We start from the raw sequence: 12,328 nt of genomic DNA on the forward strand, positions 1-12,328 counted from the left end.
AAAAAAAAAAAAAAAAAGGATGACATATGAGCAGTTTTGCTTCCTTTCAACACCTTGCATGTAACATCACAAAGCTCAGGGTCTGGAAAATGACTGAGAGCAGCAAGCTTGGATTATCAAGGAGCCTGCCAAGACTTGCTGGCATTTGGGATTTGGCAGAATGCTACAAACTAAGTTTTCTGAAACAATTTTGGTTTTTCTATATACCCAAATGTCTGCAAAGTAATTCCAAATGTTCCTCTGACTACATCTTCCCACATCCTTCCCTCCACATCTCTTGATGATGTTACCTTTCTACTCCCAGGATTAAATTAGTGAACCATACAAATTTGGGGAGAGAACTGATGGCTTGCTTTCTTCTGCTTCAGAGAACCCTTTCAAATTCTCGTTTAGAAACTGTGTGAACAAAATTCATGTTTTAAAAACCAAGCTTATGAAATATAGGTCATTTAAAAATATCTTCAATTTTCTAAGCAGTATTTTTCCCTCTTTCAATCACAGTCGTGTGACTTTGGGGGATATTCTCAGCCTAGGGCCTTAGGGAGTCTCTGGGTGGGGCAGTTAACTCAACAAGCTGTTAACAGAAAATCTGGAGGTTCAGTCCACCCAGGGGATCTGCAGAAGGACCACGCATTGATCTCAGTCCAAAGAATCCAACCATTGCAAACCCTATGGGATAGTTCTACTCTGACACACAAGGGTGCCATGAGTCTTGATGGTAATTTGTAAGTAGGTAGGTAGGTAGAGGGACATAGAGATCCTGTCCACTTCTTATCACAGCCAAAGTTTATTTATATTTCTAAATTTTGGGATAATAATCATAATAACTAATCACATGTATAAACATTATTTACATTAGGTAATGCAGGGGGAATTGAGTTTGAAATGTTTCTCTCCTCCATATTACAACATATAATGTTTGCTGACCTCAAAGCACTCCAAAACTCCCAACAAGAATTTAAGTGTCAAAATGAGTAAAAACATTTCATGATAAAACATTTCAGAGAAAAACTTTTCAGAGAAGAATAAAATGGGTATGTGCCAGAGAGCAGGGAGAAGGGGCTTTTGGAAGAGGTGGGGTTTGCAGGTGTCCTGAAATACATATGGGCTAGAGAGGTCAGAGCTAACATAGACAAGATGGAGACTACCATTGACAATGTATGGGGCACAGACAGCAGGAAGGGTCTGGAAGTCTATTTGCATTGAGTAGAGAGTTGTATGGAGAAGAAAAAAGGTGGACAGGGCCAAACACAGTGGTAAATGGTGGAGGACTATGAGGGGCAGGCTCGGGAAGCTAAACAAGCATCAGACATTCTTCTGGGTATAAAGAGAGAAATAATTTCAGGTGTTTATCACCCAGCCTGTTAGCATTATACATCAGAAAACTGAAGGCAAAGTTGGTTTCACTCATTTTGCTTCATTCCCCTAACGCAATACTGAAGAGCTATTATCGTGCACATTTTTAAATTAACAACTAAATTTGTTTTTCATTTTGAATGTAAATATGGTTATTGTCATCAGAAGGTACCATATATTAAACATTAAATAAAATTAAATATCTATAATAAAAATTAATATATCATAATATGATTGGATGAGGTCAATTTCAAATAACTTGTATGAATATTAAGTACACTAAATAAAAAAGAATTGTATTAAAGTTTTCATTATGGGTCCTATCTAGTATGTATAGAAGGTTTTTGGTAGTCCCGGAAAATTGGTCAAATTAGGGTATAACTGGAAATATGTTTTTATAATTTCTTAGTTTTGAAAATAAGTATGGAAGATACAGTACACAAGTACACAAAGACACAACTACAGTACACAAAAATCAGTTGGGTTCAGGGACAGTTCTGGCTAGAGGGTAGACACATGCTAACTTGGGTGATGGTGAAAGCAATAAACAAGAGGGAGATTGGAAGAAAAATGATGAAGACCAAGTAAAGACACAGGGAGGAATGGAAGGGTTAAAGAGGATAGAGGCAAACACTTATATCCACAACCCTGCAACAACGATGCTGTATAGATTTATGGACAGTTAATACGCTGGAAGGGAGAATGGGAGGATATATAAGGGTTTGACAGAGGATATCTGTATATGAGCATACACATCTATGAATGTGTTGAAGTATACAGGGAGAAAAATGATAAAATTTAAATGATGAAAACGTCTTTTTGTTGTTGTAATTAGGTGCCATTGCATAAGTGCCAACTCATAGCGACTATGCACAACAGAATGAAACACAACCTGGTCTTGTACCAACCTCACAATTGTTGTTATGCTTGAACCCACTGCTGCTACCACTGTGACAAACCATCTCATTGGGGTCTTCCTCTTTTTTCACTGGCCCTCCATGTTACCAGTCATGATGTTCTTCTCCAGGGACTGTCCTTCCTGATAATACATCTAAATTAAGAGAGAAGTCTGACCATTCTGACTTCTAAGGAACATTCTAGATGTACTTCCAACACAGATTTGTTTGTTCCTCTGGAAATTTCAATATTTTTCACAAATACCATAATTCAGATGCATCAATTCTTCTTCAGTGTTCCCAGTGAAATACACACACACACACACACACACACATATATATATATAAATCTATGTCTATGTCTATATCTATGGGTTATATACAGGGTTAATGCACTGGACCATAAAGTTGGTTTAAACCACAGGGTCAGCGGTTCAGACTCATCAGCCACTCATCAGAAACCCTATACAGGGTCACTTCACGAGTCGGAACCAACATGAAGGCACTTATCAATAACAACAGATCCAGAAAATGTCTCACACAGTTGTTGAGGTGGGAGAATCCCAAGTCTAAGTCAGATGAGCTGAGATCAGCAGGGCAGATGGCAAGTAGGCAGGTCTCCCAGACAAGCAGACAGGGAGGTCTGGCAGGTAAGAAGGCAGTTTGCTAATGAATCCCAGGATAGTAAGATAATAGAGCAGGTTGTTGGTTCAAGTTCAAAGAACTGATGGTTGGAGGACGAGCCAGAATAAATATCCAGACCCAGCAGAAAGCATGCAAGCCTTGTTTAAATGTCCAGTACATACTGGAGGAAGGTCACACTCCTGAGGAAGCTTCCATTCAATTGACTGACTGCTTACAGCTGACCTCATCATGTAGTTGATTATATTATATTAGATATATCTTGGAGGATAAATACATCTCAACTGCCAAATCACTTATGACCCCAGTCCAGTCAAGTAGACTCAAAACCTTAACTATCACATACAGCTTGGAATAGGTGCACCTTAGTCCTCAACATGAGCTCTTTGCTCTTTTAACACTTTTAAGAGGTCTTTTGGAGCAGATTTACCTAATGGATTTCATCATTTGATTTCTTGACTGATGATTCCTTGAATGTTGATGGTGGACTTGAGCAAAATGAAGTCTTTAACAACTTTAACCTGTAGGAATATGCATACACACATTTGAATGTGCTGCATATATATTCATATATATAACTAACCACATATCAACAAAACTCCACAAGCATAGGTATGGAGGCTTCCTTAATATATCCAAATAATGGGCAGGATTGTTTTATTGGGTTAAAAAGCTTAGGACCATAGTCTTGGGGAGAGCATAATTTATTGACAAAACATAACTCATAAAACTAATATTCTACATCCTAATTTTGAGAGCAGGTCTTAAACATTTGAAAGTGGCCATCTAAGATACAAATATTATTCTTAATTTATTTGGAGCAAAAAAGAATGAAGGGCACCAAAGATGCAAAGAATTAATAAACCACATGGACAACAACCTCTTCTAACGTGAAGCCAGACAAACTAAATGGTACCCAGTGACCATTCTGATCAGGTACACAATAGAATGTCCCAGACAGAATGAGAGAAAACTGTAGAATAAAATTCATGTTCCTAAAAGAAGGCCAGAACTACTGGACAAATAGGCACTAGTGGAACACCCAAGACTGTCAACCTAAGATGCCCATAGAACTTAGAATTAAAGTTATTCCTGAATGTCACCTTTTAGCCAAGTAATATCTTCAAGGAATAATGTGTTCCATTAAAAAATGTTTACAGTTTGATTATGATATGTCTAGGTTATTTCCTTTGGGGAGCTATACTGTTTGCAGTTCATGCAACTACTTGTATGCTTATCTTCTCATCTTTCATGAAGCTAGGGAAGTTTCATCCAACAGCTCTTTAAGAATTTGCTCTCTGCTTTTTGTTACCTCTTCCTGTTGTAAAATTCTGATTGTCCATAAATAGTTCCTCTTCATGGTGTCCCACATAACTCTTAGGCTATGTTTGGATTTTTTTCAATCTTTCTTTCTTTTTTTTTTTAATCATTCTTTTAGCATTCTAGTATTGAAAGATTTATCTTCAAGTTCACTAATTGGGGTTTCCATTGCTTCAAATCTATACATTTGCCTTTTCATTTCTTAAATATAAATATTAATATTCTGAATAGCTAATTGTAGAGTTTATATTGTTTCAAACTTTGCATTTGTTTGTTCATTTGTTCTTGTAGTGTTCTCCTGAATTCTTCTGAAGTTTTCTCTGTGTTTCCCTGGATCTTTTTGTTAATCCTTTGAAAGTACCTAAATTTCATTCTTTTGAATTACTTCTCAATTAGTCCTATTACCTTTTTTTTACTCAGAAATATTTTCTGGCTCTGTATCTTGAAAATTTGTGCCATTCTCTCTTGTTTTTTTGTGTTTTTTTTTTTGTGTGTGTGTGTGAATTAAAATCATCTGTTGTCTCTGGGGAATTGTAGTATTATCATATTTAAAGTTTATTGATGATTTTTTTTTAGGCTTTCACCAACTGTCTCCTGTGGGTTTAGTTAAAGAATGGACATGTGTACACCATTCTCAGTTTAGGGTGGTCTTGGCTGGTGTTGGCTGCTGTCTGTCTTTGATCAGGTGGTGTAGGAGCTGGAACTGGCTCTTTCCCAGGTTTGTTTGTTTGTTTGTTTTAATGATGAAAATCTTTAATTTTTATTTAAGTATTATTGTATGGACACATGTATATACAAATACAGATCATATGGGGTTAAAAAAATAATAATAATTACAGGACCAAATGGTTAACATTTACCCACAAGCAATATAAGAAGGCAAGAAGGGACAGATAACCAAGATCAATAGCAAACAAACAAACAAAATTGCAATAATGAGAATGTTGAAACATTATGAAAACTGCAATCAATGTCATGGAATAATGTGTATGTTGTTGTTAAGTGCCATCAAGTCAGTTCTGACTCATAGTGACCCTGTGTAGGGTTTCTGAGGAACCGCTGGTGGGTTTGAATGGTCAAACTTGTGGTGAGCAATCCAGTGCCTATCCTACATTGCAAATAAAAATTGTTAAATATTAATTCAATTTATTGTGCAAACTTTCACCTAAAACATAATAAAATATTTATTGAAAAGAAGAAACCAAATTCTAGCTGATCAGAAGTCAAGCAGATGAAGATAAAAAACTTTGATAGAAGGAGCAAGCAGACATTGCTACAATTTGATGAATTAGACCTTTGCTTATAGAAGTAGTTGCTAAAAATTTTAGCCAAAAGGGAAGGATTCTTCATATCAAGGATCTTAGTACACTGGGTTGATAAGGATGGACAACTTAGACATTGGCTATCAAAAATGAGGGCCTAGAACAAAGTGGCTGGCTTACAAGCTTTCATGAGTGTGCTTAGTTTCAGAACAAGGAGGGCAAGGTAGACTCATCACTGAATAGCTTTCCTCTTTTCCAGAGGGGTCTGGTTAAAGGTTATGAAGGATGATGGGGACAGGATTTTATGATTCAATTGTCAGTAATTGTTATCAGGACTAATGGTGATTGTCACAACTGAAAATGTAGAAGATGTGTAACTAAAAGGGTAGTTAATCTTTTATTTCAGGAACAGAGGTCCTTATGACTATCAAGAGGGAAGAGCACCAGTGAAGTGTGGGATCCTAACCAGAAAAGCGTGACAGCAGAGATGGTGGCAGAAGTGATGGCATAGAGTGATAGAGCAGCTGAGGTCTCTAGGCTCATGGACTGAGAAAGGCTGTGTGTCTGCAGGCAAGAGACTAGTTTGCAAAATGTGTCCTTTGGACATTTAAAGGACTACATATTTTCTGTTTTGTATGTGTACATCAGGAAAAAAAAAAAAAGGAGGAGGAGGAACAGAGGTAAATGCTGTTAACTGATGGTACATGGAAGGGATTGCAATCAAACAAAATATGATTTGTTGAATGTAAAACTGATAATCTGTCCTGTAAACCTTCACTCACTTCACAATAAAAACTTAAAAAAAAAAAAAAAAAAAAAGCCAGAGTAAAGAAACACAATTTATAAAAAGGAAAGTATTTATGAAAATAGATTTAATGCAGCTTTACTCTAACTGCTATGTGGTTATCATAGAGCCAAATAGTATTACTGTCCTCCATTTGATGGGAATTCTAATAGGGAGAAGGATGCTTTGCATGAACTGGAAAACTATTCAATCTGATTTTCAAAATATGCATGGCCAGGACAAAGGAAATATGTCTTCTTTTGAAAGAAAATAGCATTACCTGCCAAGATGCTGAAGATAAATGCCAAGAACTAGATGAGTCAAAATTTTCTGGCAAAAATAAATGCACAAGTTTTAAATTTAATGACATTCTTTGAAAAATATATGAGCTATACATTTATTGTTTGTTGTCCCTGAGAATATGACTATATTACTAAAACCAAAAGCCACACAGAATATGTGAAATAAAAGCTAGATTCTAAAAAAGGAGGGGCACGATTTTCTCAGTACCATCACCTGAATTGATAGTAATGCAGTTTGCTCAGATAAGACATCATCCTTCCCAGAATAACAATATACACAAGCAGGTTTATTGTTTCCTGATTTACTGGCAAGAAACCACATTCCCAAGAAACAGAAATTGATCAAAGTTCAGTGTGTGAACAACTGGTTCTGTATGATAAGCATTGGACTGGAAACCTCAAAGTCGGTGATTCAAGCCCACCAGCCACTCCCTGGGAAAAAGATGAGGCTTTCTGCTCCTGCAAAGATATAAAACCTTGGAAACCCTATACAAGATTGCTAAGAGGCAGAGCTGACTCAGAGACAGTTAACAATAACAATGATGAACAAATTAGAAAGGTACACTCAGATTACAATTAGAGCATCGTCATTTGCTCATCTCTACCCATACTTCTTTCCTCTTCTCTGTGACTGAATTTTGAAATTCATACAGTACAGTTTCAAAGTTCATAATGCTACTGAAACACTGCTTTATGTAAACACCTTCTTACAATGATATCCCATACGTAAGTCAGAATTAGAGCAGAGGATCTGTGAATTGAAGATACAGTTATAGAGAAAAGGTGTGCATTAGGAAAGTATCTTTCAGCATACTTATTTCATCTGTGTGCTGAGAACATATTCCAAGAAATGGGACAATCAGCCTAAGTGCCCATCAAAGGAAGAATAGATAAACAAACTTTGGTATATCCACACAATGGAATATTATGCTACTTTGAAGAATAACAAGGAAGCTGCAAGCCACCACATAACATGGATGAACCTTGAGGACATTATGCTGAGTGAAATTAGTCAGTCACAAAAGGACAAATATTGCATAAGACCATTATTGTGAAAGCTTAAGAAAAGATACCCATACTAAAAGGGGGCGGGGGGGAGTGTTGGTTACTGGTGGGAGTGGGGTGGTGGAGTTAGAGGGGTGGAAAGAGGGGATGGTAGAGTACAGGATAGGCAGTAGACACATCATAGTTCTGGTGTTGGGAGGGCAATACACAAGAAGGGAGAGGGGGTGGAAGAACAAGATAGATAGGGAAATACTGAGACAGGTTTGCATGGGCTAAATTTGAGAGGTAAATAGTAATGTATGCTCAACCTTGTAGCAACAGGGCTCTGTGATCAAGGCATAGTCTGAAGAGGGGAAATAATGTTAAGATGCTTGACTGTCTTATGAATATTATTTTCCATTGCTTTCTATTGTAAAATAGACATTTGAGTGGGATAGAAAGGAATGTTGGGAAACATAATTACAGAAAGCTTGTAAGCCCATCTTCAGCCTATAACTTATTGGAATACCTAAAAGGGGCTGTAGAACTTGCCCAGTGAAATAGGCTTCTTGTGGAGCCTCAGTAGTGTATAGGACCTTAGGTGAAATCCTGAGCCCCATCTAGAATCTTCTGAGGTGGGACATTCTCACTATAAAGGACAAGCAGACCAGCCTGGAACAGCTAGAGCAACAGAAGATACATCTTCAAAAAAGCTCAGCAGGAAAAATCCAAAACAAAAATGGCCGTATGATTGGCTACTACAAGAAAAAGCAAGTTGTTTGCTGAGAAGGCATCAAGGCAAGAAATCAAGTCCCTTCAGGACAAGTTCCCTCCAAAATTGAAACTCAAAGAGAACCCATGCGCAGGCATGTAAGCTTGCTGATGACCACGTTGGTCAGTATACTGGTGAGTGGAAGAGGGAGAAAGACAGCAATGAAGAAATGGGCTGAGTTCAACAACCTTCCCTAGACTCCCATTGACCTGGAGATGAGAGGGCTGGTTGATACAAAGTGTGGTGAGAACAGGGGACTCCTGAGCTCTTGGACAAGGACATAGCCACTGAGGGCTAGAGCTGAGAGTGAAGCATCCAGCTAATATTCATATCGCACAAGAATGCACAAGAACACTCAAACTTGCAGATAGTACCCATTTGACCTAGCCTCCATGGTTGGATAATCAGAACTTGACTAGAGGAAGATTAAAAAAAACAATTTTAACAAAGGAAACTAGTGCAAATTGCTACAATTAGATGAACTTGACATATACTTATGGATGAGGTAGCTCAAAATACCAACTGAGAGGGAAGGAGTCTTCACATCAAGGATAAACCCTATCCCCTCTGTATACTGGGTAGATTTTTGTGTTGTTATTAAGTGCCATTGAGTCAATTCCGACCCATAGCGATGGAGTCAGTTCCGATTCATAGCGACCCTGTACAGGGCTTCCAAGGCTGTAAATCTTTACGGGAGCAGAAAGCCTCATCTTTTTCAAACTGCCGACCTTGAGATTCGCAGCCCGATTCGTAACCACTATGCTACCAGAGCTCCAGGTGAGTATAGACCCAATGAAAAGGAGGAAGCCCCTCACAAGGATTGTGAGGATTGTCAAGAACCATGCAGTGTTTCTTTCTGTTGTACATACGGCTTCTATGAATCAGAACCAGCTCATAGTTCCTAACAACAAATACAGGAGAAAATTCCACATATTACATGCTCAAAATCCAAAGCTAGTTTATCATTTGGTTTTCATACTCAAAATTGGAAGGAAATTAGGGAAAATGAGACTTTATTTACCCTGTATTCCTCACCTGCATGCATATTAATAATGGCATGGTATGTAGTGATTCATATGTATTCACATAGATTGATTTGTGTCCCTTAAAAATGAGTCAATTTGGTTAGGCCGTGATTCTCAGTGTTTTGGCAGTTATGTAACTGTAATAACGTGGCAGTTAAGGTACTGATGTAACCATATGGCTCATGATGTGATCTGATGTGATCAGCTCTGATCCAATCTAATTATCCTCTGTGTTATAAATCCTTAAGCAGTTGCAGGTGTTGAGAATATAAATTCTTCTACATTTGGACCCAAGTATTAGCAATCAAAAGGAACTCTGGTAGCATAGTGGTTATGAATCGGGCTGCGAACCTTAAGGTAAGCAGTTCAAAACTACCAGCCCCTCTGCGGGAGAAAGTTGACGCTTTCTGCTCCCGTAAAGATTTACAGCCTTGGAAACCCTGTACAAGGTCTCTATGGGTCGGATCCGACTCAACGGCACTTAACAACAAGAACAAGTAGCAACCAAAGCCACTTTTAATTTAAAATAAAACCTCATACTTGAAAGTAGTGTTTCATTTGTGAGAGCTCTGGTAGCATAGTGGTTACAAGTCGGGCTGCTAACATCAAGGTCAGCAGTTTGAAACTACCAGCTGTTCTGCGGGAGAAAGATAAGGCTTTCTGCTCCCGTAAAGATTTACAGCCTCGGAAACCGCATGGGTCACTGCGAGTCAGAACCCACTCCACGGCGCATAACAATAGCAACAATGTTTTATTTGAGTGAGACCTTTATTCTTTCATATCTCAAAATGCAAAATGTAGAATGGCTCAATTGTAAAATTGTGGAAAGTATAATAAGCAATTAAGAAATTCCAGCTATTTTCACAATATTTCTCTCCTTAATTTGAACCCATGGAAACGTCCATTATTCTTTCTTCAGTGAATACTGAGATTTTCTCATGAGGAAGGTCTTTGAGAATATCCATATTTGGAATGATAGTATGAAATAACTGAAGGTATAACCCCAAATATTCTAGTTTATGTGGTCCCTAAAATCTACACAATTATTTGGGAACCCCCCTCTCCATTTCCTTTCTCTCTTGCTTTGAAAAGCAGGGGTTAATTGTAATCAGCTTAAATAATACTAGATTAATAGTTCCCAATAAATCTAGCATTTACTTGGTTTTCACAAAGAGTCTGGGGCTTTTTTAGAGAGAAGAAAGAAAAACAAAACAAATAATAAGAATTATATATAAAATGATCCAGTAGGTTTTTTTTATAGGTATATACCTAAAATAAATGGAAGCAAGCATTCAAAGAGATACTGATAATATTCATTGCAGCACTATTGACAATAGTCAAAAAGAAATACCCCATTTCCTTTTGTGTCTACCAACACTTAAATGGAAAAATAAAATATGATATATACAAATTTGTTGTTAATGTAAGTGCCTTTGAGTCATTCCCAGCTCATAGCAACCATGTATAGGGTTTCCAAGGAAAGGTTGGTAGGTTTGCACTGCCAACCTTGAGTTTAGCAGCACCACACCAGGACTCCATATAATGGAATATTATTCAGCTATAAAGTGAAGGAAAATTATGACACATGTTATGGTGGTGGTGTGTCATCAAGTATGTTCCAACTCATAGCAACCCTGTATAGGGTTTACAAGCCTATAAATCTTTATTGGAACAGAAAGCCTCATCTTTGTCACACAGAGCACTTCAAACTGTGGATCCTGTGGTTAGCGACCAGCTCATAATCCATATGAGTGCATTTTGCAAATACTTTCATGAGTGAAAGAAATATGGTAGCTACAAAAGCACAAATATGTTCCTACTTATGTGAAATATATAGAATAGGCAAATGCATAGATTAATGGGTCTGGGAGAAGGAAGGATTCGGATTTATACTTTAGGGGTATTGCATTTCTATTTGGTGTGATAAAAGGCTTTGGGGAATAATGGTAAAGGTTACACAACATTGTGAATGTAATTAATGTCATTGAATTGTACATTTGAAAAAGCAAATGCAACTATATTGTTGTTGCTAAGTGCTGTCAAATTGGTTCTGACCCATAGCGACCCTGTGTAGAGGTTGGTGAGTTTGAACTGTCAGCCTTGTGGTTTGCAGTTCAGTGTTGATCATACCGCACCATACCAGGAGTCCATATATATAGCATTGGACTGCTAACCCTAAGATTGGTGGTTCAAACCTCCAGCTGCTCCTCAGAAATCCTATACAGGGTCACTATGAGTCAGAACCGTTAAGTGCTTTTGACTCACTTCCCGCTCATAGGGACCCTGTATAGGGTTTCAGAGTAGTGACTGGTTGATTTGAACCATCACCTTGAGGTTCAAATCAACCTTGTGGCCAAGTGCGTATCTTACAGTGTCACATCAGGAGTCTCGGTATATATATATATGTGTGTGTGTGTTGTAATGGCAGTTGTTGTGTGTTGTTAATTTGCTTCTGACAACACACAGCACCTACCATTACAACACACATACACACACCCACATATATCTATCCATAATGAAACAATGTTAGTTTTACAGTATAAATCATAGAAAGAAATATAGTACTCTTTTTATACATTACTTTTATTTTGTTATTTTGTTGAGAGTAGAATTAATTTCTACTTTGAAAATTATTCTGTGTATTTTCACTTAAAAATAATGAGGAATTAATCTAAGATAATGTAGGAAGTTAAAATAGTAACTCCTCAATGTTGTTGTTGCTGTTAAGTGTCATCGAGTTGGTTCTGACTCAGAATGACCCTACATAGGGATTTCCAGGAGCAGTTGGTAGGTAGGTTCGAACTACCAACCTTATACTTGACAGTCCAACGCTTACTCTACAGTGCTACACCAAGATGCCTACTCCTCATTGCTGATTTTGTTAAGTACCATCGATTTGGTTCTGACTCATGGTGACCCTGTACAAGGTTTCCAAGGAACAGCTGGTGAGTATGAACTGTTGATCTTATGGTACAAATTGACTTC

This window comes from Chrysochloris asiatica, unplaced genomic scaffold (genome assembly GCF_000296735.1).
Source record: "Chrysochloris asiatica unplaced genomic scaffold, ChrAsi1.0 scaffold00176, whole genome shotgun sequence".
NCBI classification, from domain to species: Eukaryota; Metazoa; Chordata; class Mammalia; order Afrosoricida; family Chrysochloridae; genus Chrysochloris; species Chrysochloris asiatica.